The 12,764-nt window shown below is 50.0% G+C and overlaps 1 long non-coding RNA gene across 1 annotated transcript; it reads right to left on the bottom strand.

Annotated features, from left to right (window-relative positions):
- Positions 1-11,609: 11,609 nt before the first annotated feature.
- Positions 11,610-12,764, bottom strand: LOC141407813 (uncharacterized). Its single transcript, XR_012418515.1, has 2 exons — positions 12,640-12,764; positions 11,610-12,111 (listed from the first exon to the last, which is right to left on the bottom strand). It is a non-coding gene; the product is annotated as an uncharacterized lncRNA (long non-coding RNA).

Here is a 12,764-nt window from a genome sequence, read left to right as displayed (position 1 = left end):
CACTGGCTGTTTCTAGGGGGTGCCGAGACATGGGGCCAGGCTCCCAGGGGCTGCCCATGGTGTTGGGGGATCGTGGGAATCTCACCCTTTTAGTTCTTTCCAAAATTGTGCTGGGGGTCCCTGCGGTGCTGCTCTGGGGCCTCATCTGAGGTGCCGTATCTAGAAGCACCCTTGGGAATTCTCCCCAAATACACTTGACTGGCCACAGAGGAAGCCGAGGCTGTGCAATGGGGTGTCCTTTCCATGTGCACAGACTGGGGGCCAGCACGGCTTAGGTCAGTGTGTCGTGGGGGCACAAACTCCTTGAAGAACAATCTGGCCGGGCGCCGTGGCTCACGCCTGTAATCCCAACATTTTGGGAGGTCGAGGCGGGCGGATCACCTGAGGTCAGGAGTTTGAGACCAGCTTGGCCAACATGGTGAAACCCCATCTCTACAAAAAAGACAAAAATTAGCCAGGTGTCCTGGCGCACACCTGTAATCCCAGCTGCTCAGGAGGCTAAGGCATGAGAAGCTCTTGAACCTGGGAGGCGGAGGTTTCAGTGAGCCGAGATCGCACCACTGCACTCCAGCCTGGGCAACAGAGGGAGACTCCATCTCAGAAAAAGAAAAAGAAAAACAATCTACTTAGATCTTAAAGTTGATATTTTAAAAATTCTCCAGAGAAAGCCAGAAGAAAATAGGTGACTTTTTCACCATGTGCTTAGATGGTTGTAGATGCCCAGCGAGGTTCCCTCCCAGGCCCTCCTGGGTGAGCCCACCTCCCAGGCAGGGGTCAGCATGGCCTGAATCCCTCTGTCTGAGCACAGGATTCGTGCAACACCAGGAAGAGAACAATCGAAGGTTCCTTAGTGAGCTAAGGGAAGTATACACAAACTTACTACACAAACATTAAAAAGTGCTGTCTGTAAAAAACACGGCTCTTCAGAGCCAACAAGCAGAGAAATAGCTGCCCAGTGTTAGGAAGTGCATCGTGGTCCAGAGGTTTAGCCCGTGTGCAGCGCACAGACCTGAGGCCCCCGAGAGATGGAGGACGCAGACCAGTGGCACGACAGAAACACAGAACGTTTATGAGAAAACCTTCCTACTAATTAAGATAAAGCTGTAAAGAGGCAGATAGCCCCACTGGGTGTATACGTTTGAAACTTGTACCCCCTGTGCTAGGGCATTCGGGGTGTGGCCCTCAGTCCCCTGTAGCTGCTGCCTGGAAACCGTTGCCACCCACCCACCTCCTCCCTCTGCTCTTCCTCTCCGGTGAGAATCCTCCAGGCCCTGCCCTCTGGCGCCCCCGTCTCCGCCCGTGCCCGGCCTGGCCCCGCCCGTGCCCGGCCTGGCCCCGCCCCTGACCGGTCTGGCCCCACCCCTGCCCGGCCTGGCCCCGCCCCTGCCCGGTCTGGCCCCGCCCCTGCCCGGTCTGGTCCCGCCCCTGCCCGCCCTGGCCCCGCCCCCCAACGTGTCTCCAGTTCTCTTGTGGTTAAACTTTCCCTCCCGCCGGCCCTTAGGACGGTTGTTGGACATGCTCGTGAGTCCTTCACCTGTCTGCCTTCCACCTCTGCAGCTCCTTCTCCAATCTCACGGTCTTCTTGAGCTTGGCCGCCCTCCACGCCCCATCCCGGGCTTGGTCGGTTTTGGGGTCTCCCTCGCTGGCTTTATCCCTCCCACCGTTTCGAGGGTTTCCCTGTGCTCAGGGCTCTGGCGGCCGCCCCCTGTGCCGACCACTGGCCAGATCCAGCTGACCTCCAGGGGCACTTCTTCGGCTGATCACTGGGCCGGTGCTCGGAAGAATGAGCTGTGAGGGCCGCTGTGGCTGGCCGGAGGGTGCCACTCACAGTCACTTCAGACTCACAGAAGCCTTCCCCCCACCCCTGCATTCATCTATGTTCTGTTTGATGATTTTTCCCAGTCACCTGAGCTGTAGGCCTTGGTCACCCCAGACTCCTCCCTCCTGTCACCCTTATCCTCACCCCAGCACCTTTACGTCTGCCCTTGGCTCCATTTCCCCCTCCTCTGCCTGGACCAAACTACCCTGACTTTCCCGGATCTTCGTGCAACAAAAAGCCTGCTCCCGCCGCTGCCTCACTGCACCTGCAAATCCACTTGCACCCACACCCAGGCCAGGGTTGTTAAACAGAAGCCTCAGCAGATCCCTCTCCCTGGTCAGCTCTGAAGCAGGTCCCTGTTGAACCTCAGCATGACCTGCCCCCACCCCCTGCATCCCACTTCTGCTCTGGGAGCCTCTGAGTTCCTGGGTGCACCTGCTGCCCTTCCCTGTTTGTCACTGGGTGACCTCCCGTCCTTGCGGGCGCTCCCAGGCCCTGGCCTCCGGCTGTCTGAGGACTTGCTCCTGCTTGCTCTCCTGGTAGCGACTGCTGACTGTGAGCCCAGAGAGCAGGCTTGGCTGTTGACCTTAGGTCCTCCCAGAACCTGGCAGATCTCCTGGCTCACAGGCAGGAGGCGCTGCGTGATGCCTCCAACTTCCGCCAATCTAGCCCAAGGATGGCATCCTAAATAAAACGCATTCTACAGAAAAGTGTTTATTGCATTCTTCTTTGAAATAATGTAAGCATAAAAGTAATCTGAATATTGACCAATAGGGTTAATTGATTAAGGTATATTTACCTAATTGAAATATTGGGCAGATGTAAAAAAAAGTGTGCTTGCCAACGTTTGTAATTATACAGAAAATTTCTGTTATGCTATTAAGTGAAAGTAAATTCCCGGGCACAGTAGCTCTTGCTACTGTGTAATCTTAGCAGTTTGGGAGGCTGAGGCGGGCAGATCCCTTGAGGCCAGGAGTTCGAGATCAGCCTGAGCAACATAGCGAAACCCCTATCTCTACAAAAAAAATACAAAAATTATCCAGGTGTGGTGGCACACGCCTGTAGTCCCAGCTACTTGGGTGGGTGAGGTAGGAGGAAAACTTGAACCTAGGAGGTTGAGGCTGCAGTGAGCCATGATCATGCCACTGCACTCTGACTGAAAAGAGCAACACCCAGACACAACAACGAAAAGAAAAGAAAAGAGAGAGCAATAGTGAAAGAAAGAAAAAGAAAGAAAGAGGCCGGGCGCGGTGGCTCAAGCCTGTAATCCCAGCACTTTGGGAGGCCGAGACGGGCGGATCACGAGGTCAGGAGATCGAGACCATCCTGGTTAACACGGCGAAACCCCGTCTCTACTAAAAAAAATACAAAAAACTAGCCGGCCGAGGTGGCGGACGCCTGTAGTCCCAGCTACTCGGGAGGCGGAGGCAGGAGAATGGCGTGAACCCGGGAGGCGGAGCTTGCAGTGAGCTGAGATCCAGCCACTGCACTCCAGCCTGGGTGACAGCGCGAGACTCCGTCTCAAAAAAAAAAAAAAAAAAGAAAGAAAGAAGGAAAGAGAGCGAGAGCGAAAGAAAGAGAGAAAGAAAGAAAGAAAAAGAGAAAGAAAGAAAAAGAAAGAAAGAAAGAAAGAAAGAAAGAAAGAAAGAAAGAAAGAAAGAAAGAAGGAAAGAAAATAGGCTGGGTCATATGTAGCATTCTAGCAACTATGTGTTGAAAAATGCTGAAAGGAAACACAAAAATGTTAAAAGTCGTTCTTGCTGAAGTTGAGCCGAGGGTGTTTCTCTTCCTTTTTTTCCTGCAGCAAATATGTCTTTTTTTTTTCTTAAGTATTTGCTGCTTATTAGAGATCTCCAAGTGCAAATAGAAATATCCACAGAAAAACTAAAAATAAAAAAGTTAAGGTAAATTAATCAAACTCAAGTAAAAAAGTTATTTTGGCCACAATAAAAAGACCACCCCATAAAGTTATCATGAGGCTTAAATGAATCTGCCAGTCAGACAGGCCAAGGGTAGTGCTTGAGTAAGTTATTATTTTTATAAACACCATAAAAGTAAGATCTCTCTATTTTTAAAAACATTACTTTCCCTATTAAAGAGTAACACATATCATTATAGACATTTTGGAGACTGCAGATGATAGAAGAAAGGCTAAAATCAACCGTATTTTTACAACCCAGAGATAACTGTTCCTAATATTTTGGTGTATTTTTTCCAGTCTCCCTTCCACATGAGAGTTGAAGGAAGAGGGAGGTTAAGGGAATCAAGAATAATTTAAGGCAAAAGATAAAAGCAAAATAGCAGAGGTTGTTGAAGGCATACCTTGGAGATTTTGCAGGTTTGGTTCTAGACCACCACAACGAAACTAAGATTGAAATAAAGTGAGTCACACAAATTTTCTGTTTTCCAGTGTATATAAAAGTTATGTTGGCCAGGAGTGGTGGCTCATGCCTGTAATCTCAGCACTCTGGGAGGCCAATGAAAGCGGATCGCTTGAGCCCAGGAGTTTAGGGTTAGCAAAACTCCATATCAAAACAAAAATAAAAAAGGACTGGGCTTGGTGACTCACGCCTGTAATCCCAGCACTTCGAGAGACCCAGGTGGGTGGATCACAAGGTCAGGAGATTGAGACCACCCTGGCCAACATGATGAAGCTTCATCTCTACTAAAAATATAAAAAATTAGCCAGGGGTGGTGGCGGGCGCCTGTAGTCCCAGCTACTCTGGAGGCTAAGGCAGGAGAATTGCTTGAACCTAGGAGGCAGAGGCTGCAGCAAGCCAAGACCATGCCACTGCACTCCAGCCTGGGTGTCAGAGCGAGACTCCGTGTCAAAGAAAAAAAGAAAATACCTCATTGCTTAAAAAAATGCCAAAAAGGCCGGGTGCGGTGGCTCAAGCCTGTAATCCCAGCACTTTGGGAGGCCGAGACGGGCGGATCACGAGGTCAGGAGATCGAGACCATCCTGGCTAACACGGTGAAACCCCATCTCTACTAAAAATACAAAAAACTAGCCGGGCGAGGTGGCGGGCGCCTGTAGTCCCAGCTACTCGGGAGGCTGAGGCAGGAGAATGGCGTAAACCCGGGAGGCGGAGCTTGCAGTGAGCTGAGATCCGGCCACTGCACTCCAGCCTGGGCGACAAAGCGAGACTCCGTCTCAAAAAAAAAAAAAAAAAAAAAAAAAAAAATGCCAATGATCATCTCAGCCTTCAGTGAGTCATAATCTTTTTGCTGGTAGAAGGTATTGCCTCAACTCTGACGGCTGTTGACTGATTGGGGTTGTGGTTGCTGAAGGTTGGAGCAGCTGTGGCAATTTCTTAAGACAATGAAGTTTGCCACACTGACTCTTTCACGAAAGATTTCTCTACAACATGTGACGCCATTTGATAGCATTTTATTCACAGTAGAACTTCTCTCAAAATTGAAGTCAATCCTCTCAAACCCTGCTGCTGCTTTACCAACTAAGTTTATGGAATATTCTTTTTTCTTCTTTTTTAAGAGACAGGGTCTCGCTCTGTTGCTTAGGCTGGAGTGCGGTGGTACAATAATGGCTCACTGCAGCCTGGATATCCTGGGTTCAAGTGATCCTCCCACCTTAGCTTCCCGGGTAGCTAGGACCTAAAGCAAGTGCCGCCACGCCTAGCTAACGTTTTTTTTAAACAGATGGGGTCTCACTATGTTGTCCAGGCAGGTCTCAAATTCCTGGTCTCAAGCAATCCTCCCACTTCAGCCTCCCAAAGTGTTGGGATTACAGGCCTGAGCTACTGCACTCAGCCCTGTGTAATATTCTAATCCTTTGTTGTCATTTCAACAATGTCCATAGCATCTTCACCAAGAGTAGATTCTATCTCAAGAAACCACTTTCAGCCAGGCACGGTGGCTGACGCCTGTAATCCCTGTAATTTGGGAGGCCGAGGCAGGAGAATCACTTGAGCCCAGGAGTTCAAGACCAGCCTGTACAACATGGTGAGACCCCCGTCTCTACCAGAATAAATAAATAAACAAGAAAAAAAAACTTTCTTTGTCCATAAGAATCAATTTTTCATCGGTTCAAGTTTTCTCCTGAGATGGCAGCAATTCAGTCACATCTTCAGGTTCCACGCTGAACTCTAATTATCTTGCTATGATTATATTTTCAACACATCTGCCGTTACTTCCTCCACTTGGACTTGTCACCTCAAAGTCATCCATGAGGGTTAGAATCAACTTATTTCAAGCCCTGTTAATGATGATATTTTGACCTCTTCCTGTGAATCATGAATATTATGAATATTCTTTTTTTTTTTTTTTTTTTTGAGACGGAGTCTCGCTCTGTCGCCCAGGCTGGAGTGCAGTGACGTGATCTCAGCTCACTACAAGCTCCGCCTCCCGGGTTCATGCCATTCTTCTGCCTCAGCCTCCCGAGTAGCTGGGACTACAGGCGCCCACCACCACGCCCGGCTAATTTTTTGTAATTTTAATAGAGATAGGGTTTCACCATGTTAGCCAGAGTGGTCTCCATCTCCTGACCTAGTGATCTGCCTGCCTCAGCCCCACAAAGTGCTGGGATTACAGGTGTGAGCCACCGCGTCCAGCCATCATGAATATTCTTAATGGTGTCTAGAATGGTGAGTGCCTTCCAGAAGGTTTTCAGTGGACTTTGCACAGACCCATTAGAGGAATCACCATCACAGCTATGGCTTTATGAAATGTAATTTTTTTTTTTTTTTGAGACAGAGTCTCACTCTCTTGCCCAGGCTGGAGTGCAGCGATGCAATCTTGGCTCACTGCAACCTCCTCCTACCAGGTTCAAGTGATTCTCCTGCCTCAGCCTCCCAAATAGCTGGGATTACAGGTGCTTACCACTACGCCTGGCTAATTTCTGTGTTTTTAGTAAGACCGTGTTTTGCCATGTTGGCCAGGCTGATCTCTAACTCCTGACCTCAGGTGATCTGCCCGCCCCAGCCTCCCAAAGTGCTGGGATTACAGGCATGTGCCACCACGCCCAGCCTGAAATGGTTTTTTTGTTTTTTGTTTTTTGAGACGGAGTTTTGTTCTTGTTGCCCAGACTAGAGGGCAATGTGGCACGGTCTCAGCTCACTGCAATCTCTCTGCCTCCCGGGTTCAAGTGATTCTCCTGCCTCAGCCTCCCAAGTAGCTGGGATTACAGGTGCACACCACCTGCCTGGCTAAATTTTTTTGTGTTTTTAGTAGAGACAGGGTTTCACCATGTTGGTCAGGCTAGTCTCGAACTCCGGACCTCAGGCGATCCACCCACCTTGGCCTCCCAAAGTGCTGGGATTACAGGTGTGAGCCACAGCGCCCGGTCATGAAATATATTTCTTAAATGATATGACTTGAAAGTAGAAATGACTCCTCGATCCATGGGCTGCCGAATGGATGTTGTGTTAGCAGCATGAAAACAACATCGATCTCCGTGTACATCTCCATCAAAGCCCTTGGGTGACAGGGACATTGTCAATGAGCAGCAATATTTTGAAAGGAATATTTTTTTTCCGAGCAGTAGGTCTCAACAGTGTGCTTAAAGTATTCATTAAATCAGGCCATAAACAGATGTACTGTCTTCTAGGCTTTGCTGTTCCATTTATAGTGCACAGGCAGAGTGGATTTAGCATCTTTCTTTTCTTTTCTTTTCTTTTTTATTTTGAGACAGAGTTTCACTCTCGTTGCCCAGGCTGGAGTGCAGTGGCGTGATTTCGGCTTACCACAACCTCCACCTCCCGGGTTCAAGCGATCCTCCCTGGCTCAGCCTCCCGAGTAGCTGGGATTATAGGTACACACCACCATGCCTGGCTAATTTTGTATTTTTAGTAAAGATGGGGTTTCTCCATGTTGGCCAGGCTCGTCTCGAGCTCCTGACCTCAGGCGATCTGCCTGCCTCAGCCTCCCAAAGTGCTGGGATTACAGGTGTGAGCCACCGTGCCCAGCCTAGCATCTTTCTTAAGGGCCCTGGGATTTTCCAAATGGTAAATGAGCATTCAGCTTAAAGCCACCAGCTGCATTAGCCCCTAACAAGAGAGTCAGCCTGTCCTTTGAAGCTTTAAAATCAGGCATTGACTTCTCTCTAGCTCTGAAAGTCATAGATGGTGCCGGGCGCAGTGGCGCATGCCTGTAATCCCAGCTACTCGGTTGGGAGGTTGAGACAGGAGAATCGCTTGAACCCAGGAGCGGAGGTTGTGGTGAGCCAAGATTGTGCCACTGCACTCCAGCCTGGGCCGACAGAGCGAAACTCCGTCTCCAAAAAAAAATTGTGTACATTGAAAATCTATTGTTTGCTGTAGCCGCCCTCATCACTTACCTCAGCTAGATCTTCTGGAGAACTTGCTGCAGCTTCTCCATCAGCACCTGCTGCCTCACCCTGTACTTTCACATTGTGGAGACGGCTTCTTTCCTCAAATCATATGAACCGACCTGTGCTACCTTCCAGCTTTTCTTCTGCAGCCTCGTCGTCTCTCCCAGCTCTCACAGAATCAGAGAGAAGCAGAGCCTCGCTCTGGAGTAGACTTTGGGTTAAGGAAAGGTCTTCGCTGGTTTGATCTTCCATGCAGACCACTTAAATTTTCTCCATATCACCAATAAGGCTGCCGCACTTTCTTTCTTTGTTCTTTTTTTTTTTTTTTCTTTTTGAGACTGAGTCTTGCTCTGTCGCCCAGGCTGGAGTGCAGTGGCGCGATCTCAGCTCACTGCAACGTCCGCCTCCAGGGTTCAAGTGATTCTCCTATCTTAGCCTCCTGAGTAGCTGGGATTACAGGCACCGCCGGGCCCATTTTTTGTATTCTAGTAGAGACCGGATTTCACCACGTGCTGCATCCGCAAGGAAGGCTCTTGTCCTTCACACAAAGGAGCCAAGGAGGCTGGAGGGGGCATAAATAAATGCACTCCCCCCTTCATTACTGCTGACCCCCCCTGCACCAGGCTCAGGGTTACAAAGGGGAGGGGACACATCAGCCAGCTGAGAGGCAGTGTCCAGGGTGCAGCAGGGCGTGAGGTTAGAGTTGAATCAACGCCTGGGGCCAAAATACATAATTTGCATGAATGTGGAGAACAATGTGGCGTGTGCCCGCCCCCCAAGCCCCAGACTGATAGCATTGGCTACCTGGGACTGAGATGAGTGGGCATTACTTGAGTTTCTCTAATGAGTATGCATTATTTTTGTAATTAAAAATATTCAGAGGTGCTGGGCACAGTGGCTTACGCCTGTAATCCCAGCACTTTGAGAGGCCAAGGTGGGCAGATCACCTAAAGTTGGGAGTTCGAGACCAGCCTGACCAACATGGAGAAACCCCGTCTCTACTAAAAAATACAAAATTAGCCCGGCATGGTGGCGCATGCCTGTAACCCCAGCTACTTGGGAGGCTGAGGCAGGAGAATCGCTTGAACCGGGGATGCGGAGGTTGCAGCGAGCTGAGATTGCGCCATTGCACTCCATCCTGGGCGACAGACAGAGCAAGACTCCGTCCCAAAAAAGAAAAAAAAAAAATTCCGAGGTGAATTTAAACATTGTTCCATTGAAACGTTCCCTGGGCTCCCCCTTCTGGCCACTTGGGGGACAGACAAGCACACGGGCAAGGAGGGGCCCCAGGGAGGGGAGGGGAGAAGAGTTTCCCCGCAGGAGCCGCCTCTTACCCTGTCACTCATGCGATCACTTGGGCTCCGGATATCCCCTCTTCCTTCCTAACGCACCTGAGGGGAAACCACAGAATCAACTTGTTTGTTTGTTCTGCCCATTTCAAAACACACTTAGCCCCTTCGAGAGGACACGGAGCTCCCTGAGGAAGCTGCTCTGTGGGAATGGATGGCTGCCAGCCTGGTGAATGGATTCTCTTAGGCTCACAGGAAGGGGCTGTTCTGTGGCTGTGAAGAAAGGCAAGCGCAGGGAATTGTGGCATTTGGGGCCACAGTAACAGTGTGTATGTCAGTGCAAATATGCACGTATATGCATGCTTGTGTGCACATGTGTGAGTCCTTGTGTATTCACGTGCATACATCTCTGGGGGCATGCATCCCCGGATGCATGTGTATGCATGTGCCTGCGTGCACATGAATGTGAGTGTGCATGTGTGCGTATTTCTGTATGCATACACGTGCACATACCCATACGTGCACATGCCTGTGTGAGGAGGGTGCAACCGGCTAAAACAGCTAACTGATGAAAAACAAGCATTTCTGAACACAAACCAATCAGAGCAAAACCAAAAGCCGAATGGGGGATGGGAACATCTGCTTCTCTTTCCAACCTTGGGTGCAGAGTGCATTTGAACACCCTCCTCAGAGCTCAATGGGAGGCATTCCTGACTGGCTCATTTATCCTTCCACCCCCACCTCTTGGCTATGTTCTTGTAAGACCAGGTACCCTTCCTTTGTAGCATTTATCATGGTTAGATTGTTACTGAAATAGAAAATACGCAATGACGTCATAAAGTATGCACATCTTACGTGTGTGGGCTGATTGCTTTATACATATGCATGCATCATGTTATGACCCCTTAAGATTTGGAACATTTGTAGCACCCACAGGTTCTCTGGTGTCCCTGGTCAGGCAGTTCCACACACCCCACCCTACCAGAGGCAGTGACTTCTATCACATTGAAATCTCAGGTGCATCTGACATCCCGGGATTAAGTTCATCTTCTTTGCTAGACTGTAAGTCTAGTGAGTGCAGGGTGGGTCTCCTCTGACAACTCCATATCCAGCACTGCACGGTGCTGATGCATAAACACGGGTGGGATTAACTCAGTTATGCACACTACCCAAGTGAGAGGAAGTGGAGCAGCAGAGCTGGAGGAGGTGCCTGAAGACTGTGCTTGGGTGTTAGTATTCATCTAGTTCTTGCTAGAGGGTTTGGTCTTCCCATGGGATACTGGAATCATGCCTCCAGTTCAGTTCCTCTCTGCCCTCCCCTGGAACCACAGCACCGTTTGAAATGCTTGTTCCTCGGTGCTGTAAAGAAACAGCATTTGAACATTAATTTTCTCAGAAGGCCATTTTTATACTTTCTGCAGAAAGGGCACACTCGCCAGCAGTTCTGCCACGAGAGTACATCGAACAAAGGAAACAGGGTCATTTAGAACCTGACGTGTCCCCCCTACTGCTGTGTCCGGTTTCCATTGGTTGGAACGGGACCTCACGTTCTGTATTTGTCCCGATTGGCTAGCAACTTAGAGCTTTTTAAAAGAGGCAAAGAGGAGAACAAAGGAAGGAGGAAGTAACTTGTGGAATGCTGATAAAGGTAAAAACACCTTCAAATAAGGAAGAGGAACAGGCTATGGCCTAATGCTTGCTTGGACCAGTATAAGCCTCCAGGGTAAATAATTAGGCTACATTGTGGGAGCTAAGAACACAAAGTACATTGATTTCTTTATTACAGCAGTTATTTAAGAATGTTAGTACAGGTCTTTGAATAAATTTTGCTTTTAAGAGAAGTTACTATTTACTCCTAGACGGGGAGGAAAGTCTGAAGAGGAACCTCTACTTTACTTTTTACGTAGCCACCTGGGGCCAACACCACCAGACAAGTGCATGAGGGCCCTCCGTGTGCCAGCTTCAGGGGCTGCTGGGCACCCCAAGGAAACCACCACCTTATGGGGGTGATTCCAAACACAGCAGGATTTGGGGTGTGGTCAGTGCAGCCCTCAAACCAGATGAAAAGGGTTGAAACAGTTGCACGGTGGGTCCTCAGCACACTGTCTGACACCACAGGCTCACACGGGCACACGTGCCCGCCACACAAACCATTCAGAGGCCACACTCCAGCAAGGCTTTTGGCTGCAAATAACAGAACCCTCACTAGCAGTGGCTTCAACAGGCAGGGTTTATTTTCTCCTAGCATTAGAGCTTGGAGCTCTCCAGGTAGACAGCTGGAGACACCAGGTTAGCAGCTGCCCAGCGTCCAGTCGGGGCCTGTGACTGCTGCACAAGCTCCTCACCCCCAGGGCTGCCCCAGTCATTCGCTACCAAGACTCCTGTCACAGGCTGCTCCTGAACCAATCACTGGATTGACTGGCTCAGGCTGGTCACCGCCCTCCTTGAAGAGAAAGAGGCTGCAACTCCCAGATCAAGGGACCTTTGCCCAGCACTGAAAATGGGAGCCCATAAGGAAGGAGGTGGCTGTCTGGTGGCAATGAACAGCGTTTGCCACGGGGAGGTGTCTGAACATCCAGAGGGCGTGCTCCTCTCACTTCACCAACACTGAGGGAGCACACCTGGTGTGTGACTGGCCACCTGGGCATGCATGTGAGCCTGGCATCCGTGTGCCATGCTGCACAGACATGGGCACGTGCTCAGACGGTCCCTCCCTGCAGAGGAGGCCAACAATGGAGGCAGGGCATTGCTGTTGGAAGGAACAGCCAGGCCACCCTGCTAAGACTGAGGGGAAGGGGGCGTGGGTGGAGGTCTCAAGGGCAAATTAGGTCACTATAGGGGGTTTGGATTTTCTTCCGAGAAGCCTGTGGATTTTTGAGCAGGAATAGATGCTCAAGCCTGGCCTGTTTTACTTGTTTATTTACAGACAGGGTCTCACTCTGTCCCCAAGGCTGGAGTGCAGTGGTACAATTATAGCTCACTACAGCCTCGACCTACTGGGCTCAAGTGATCCTCCCACCTCAGCCTCCCAAATTGCTAGGACAAATGCCACCACGCCTGGCTAATTAAAACAAATATTGTTGGCCAGGCGTGGTGGCTCATGCCTGTAATCCCAGCGCTTTGGGAGGCTGAGGCGGGTGGATCACCTGAGGTCAGGAGTTTTAGACCAGCCTGGCCAACATGGTGAAATCTCGTCTCTACTAAATAATAAAAAAAAATTAGCTGGGCATGGCGGCACGCACCTGTAGTTCCAGCTACTAGGGAGGCTGAGGCAGGAGAATCACTGGAATCTGGGAGGCAGAGGTTGCAGTGAGTGGAGATCGCACCAATGCACTCCAGCCTGGGCGATAGAGCAAGACTCCATCTC

This window comes from Macaca fascicularis, chromosome 10 (assembly GCF_037993035.2).
Source record: "Macaca fascicularis isolate 582-1 chromosome 10, T2T-MFA8v1.1".
Classification (NCBI taxonomy): domain Eukaryota; kingdom Metazoa; phylum Chordata; class Mammalia; order Primates; family Cercopithecidae; genus Macaca; species Macaca fascicularis.
Note: the sequence above shows the minus strand (reverse complement) of the source record. Positions and strands in the feature narration are given on the sequence as shown.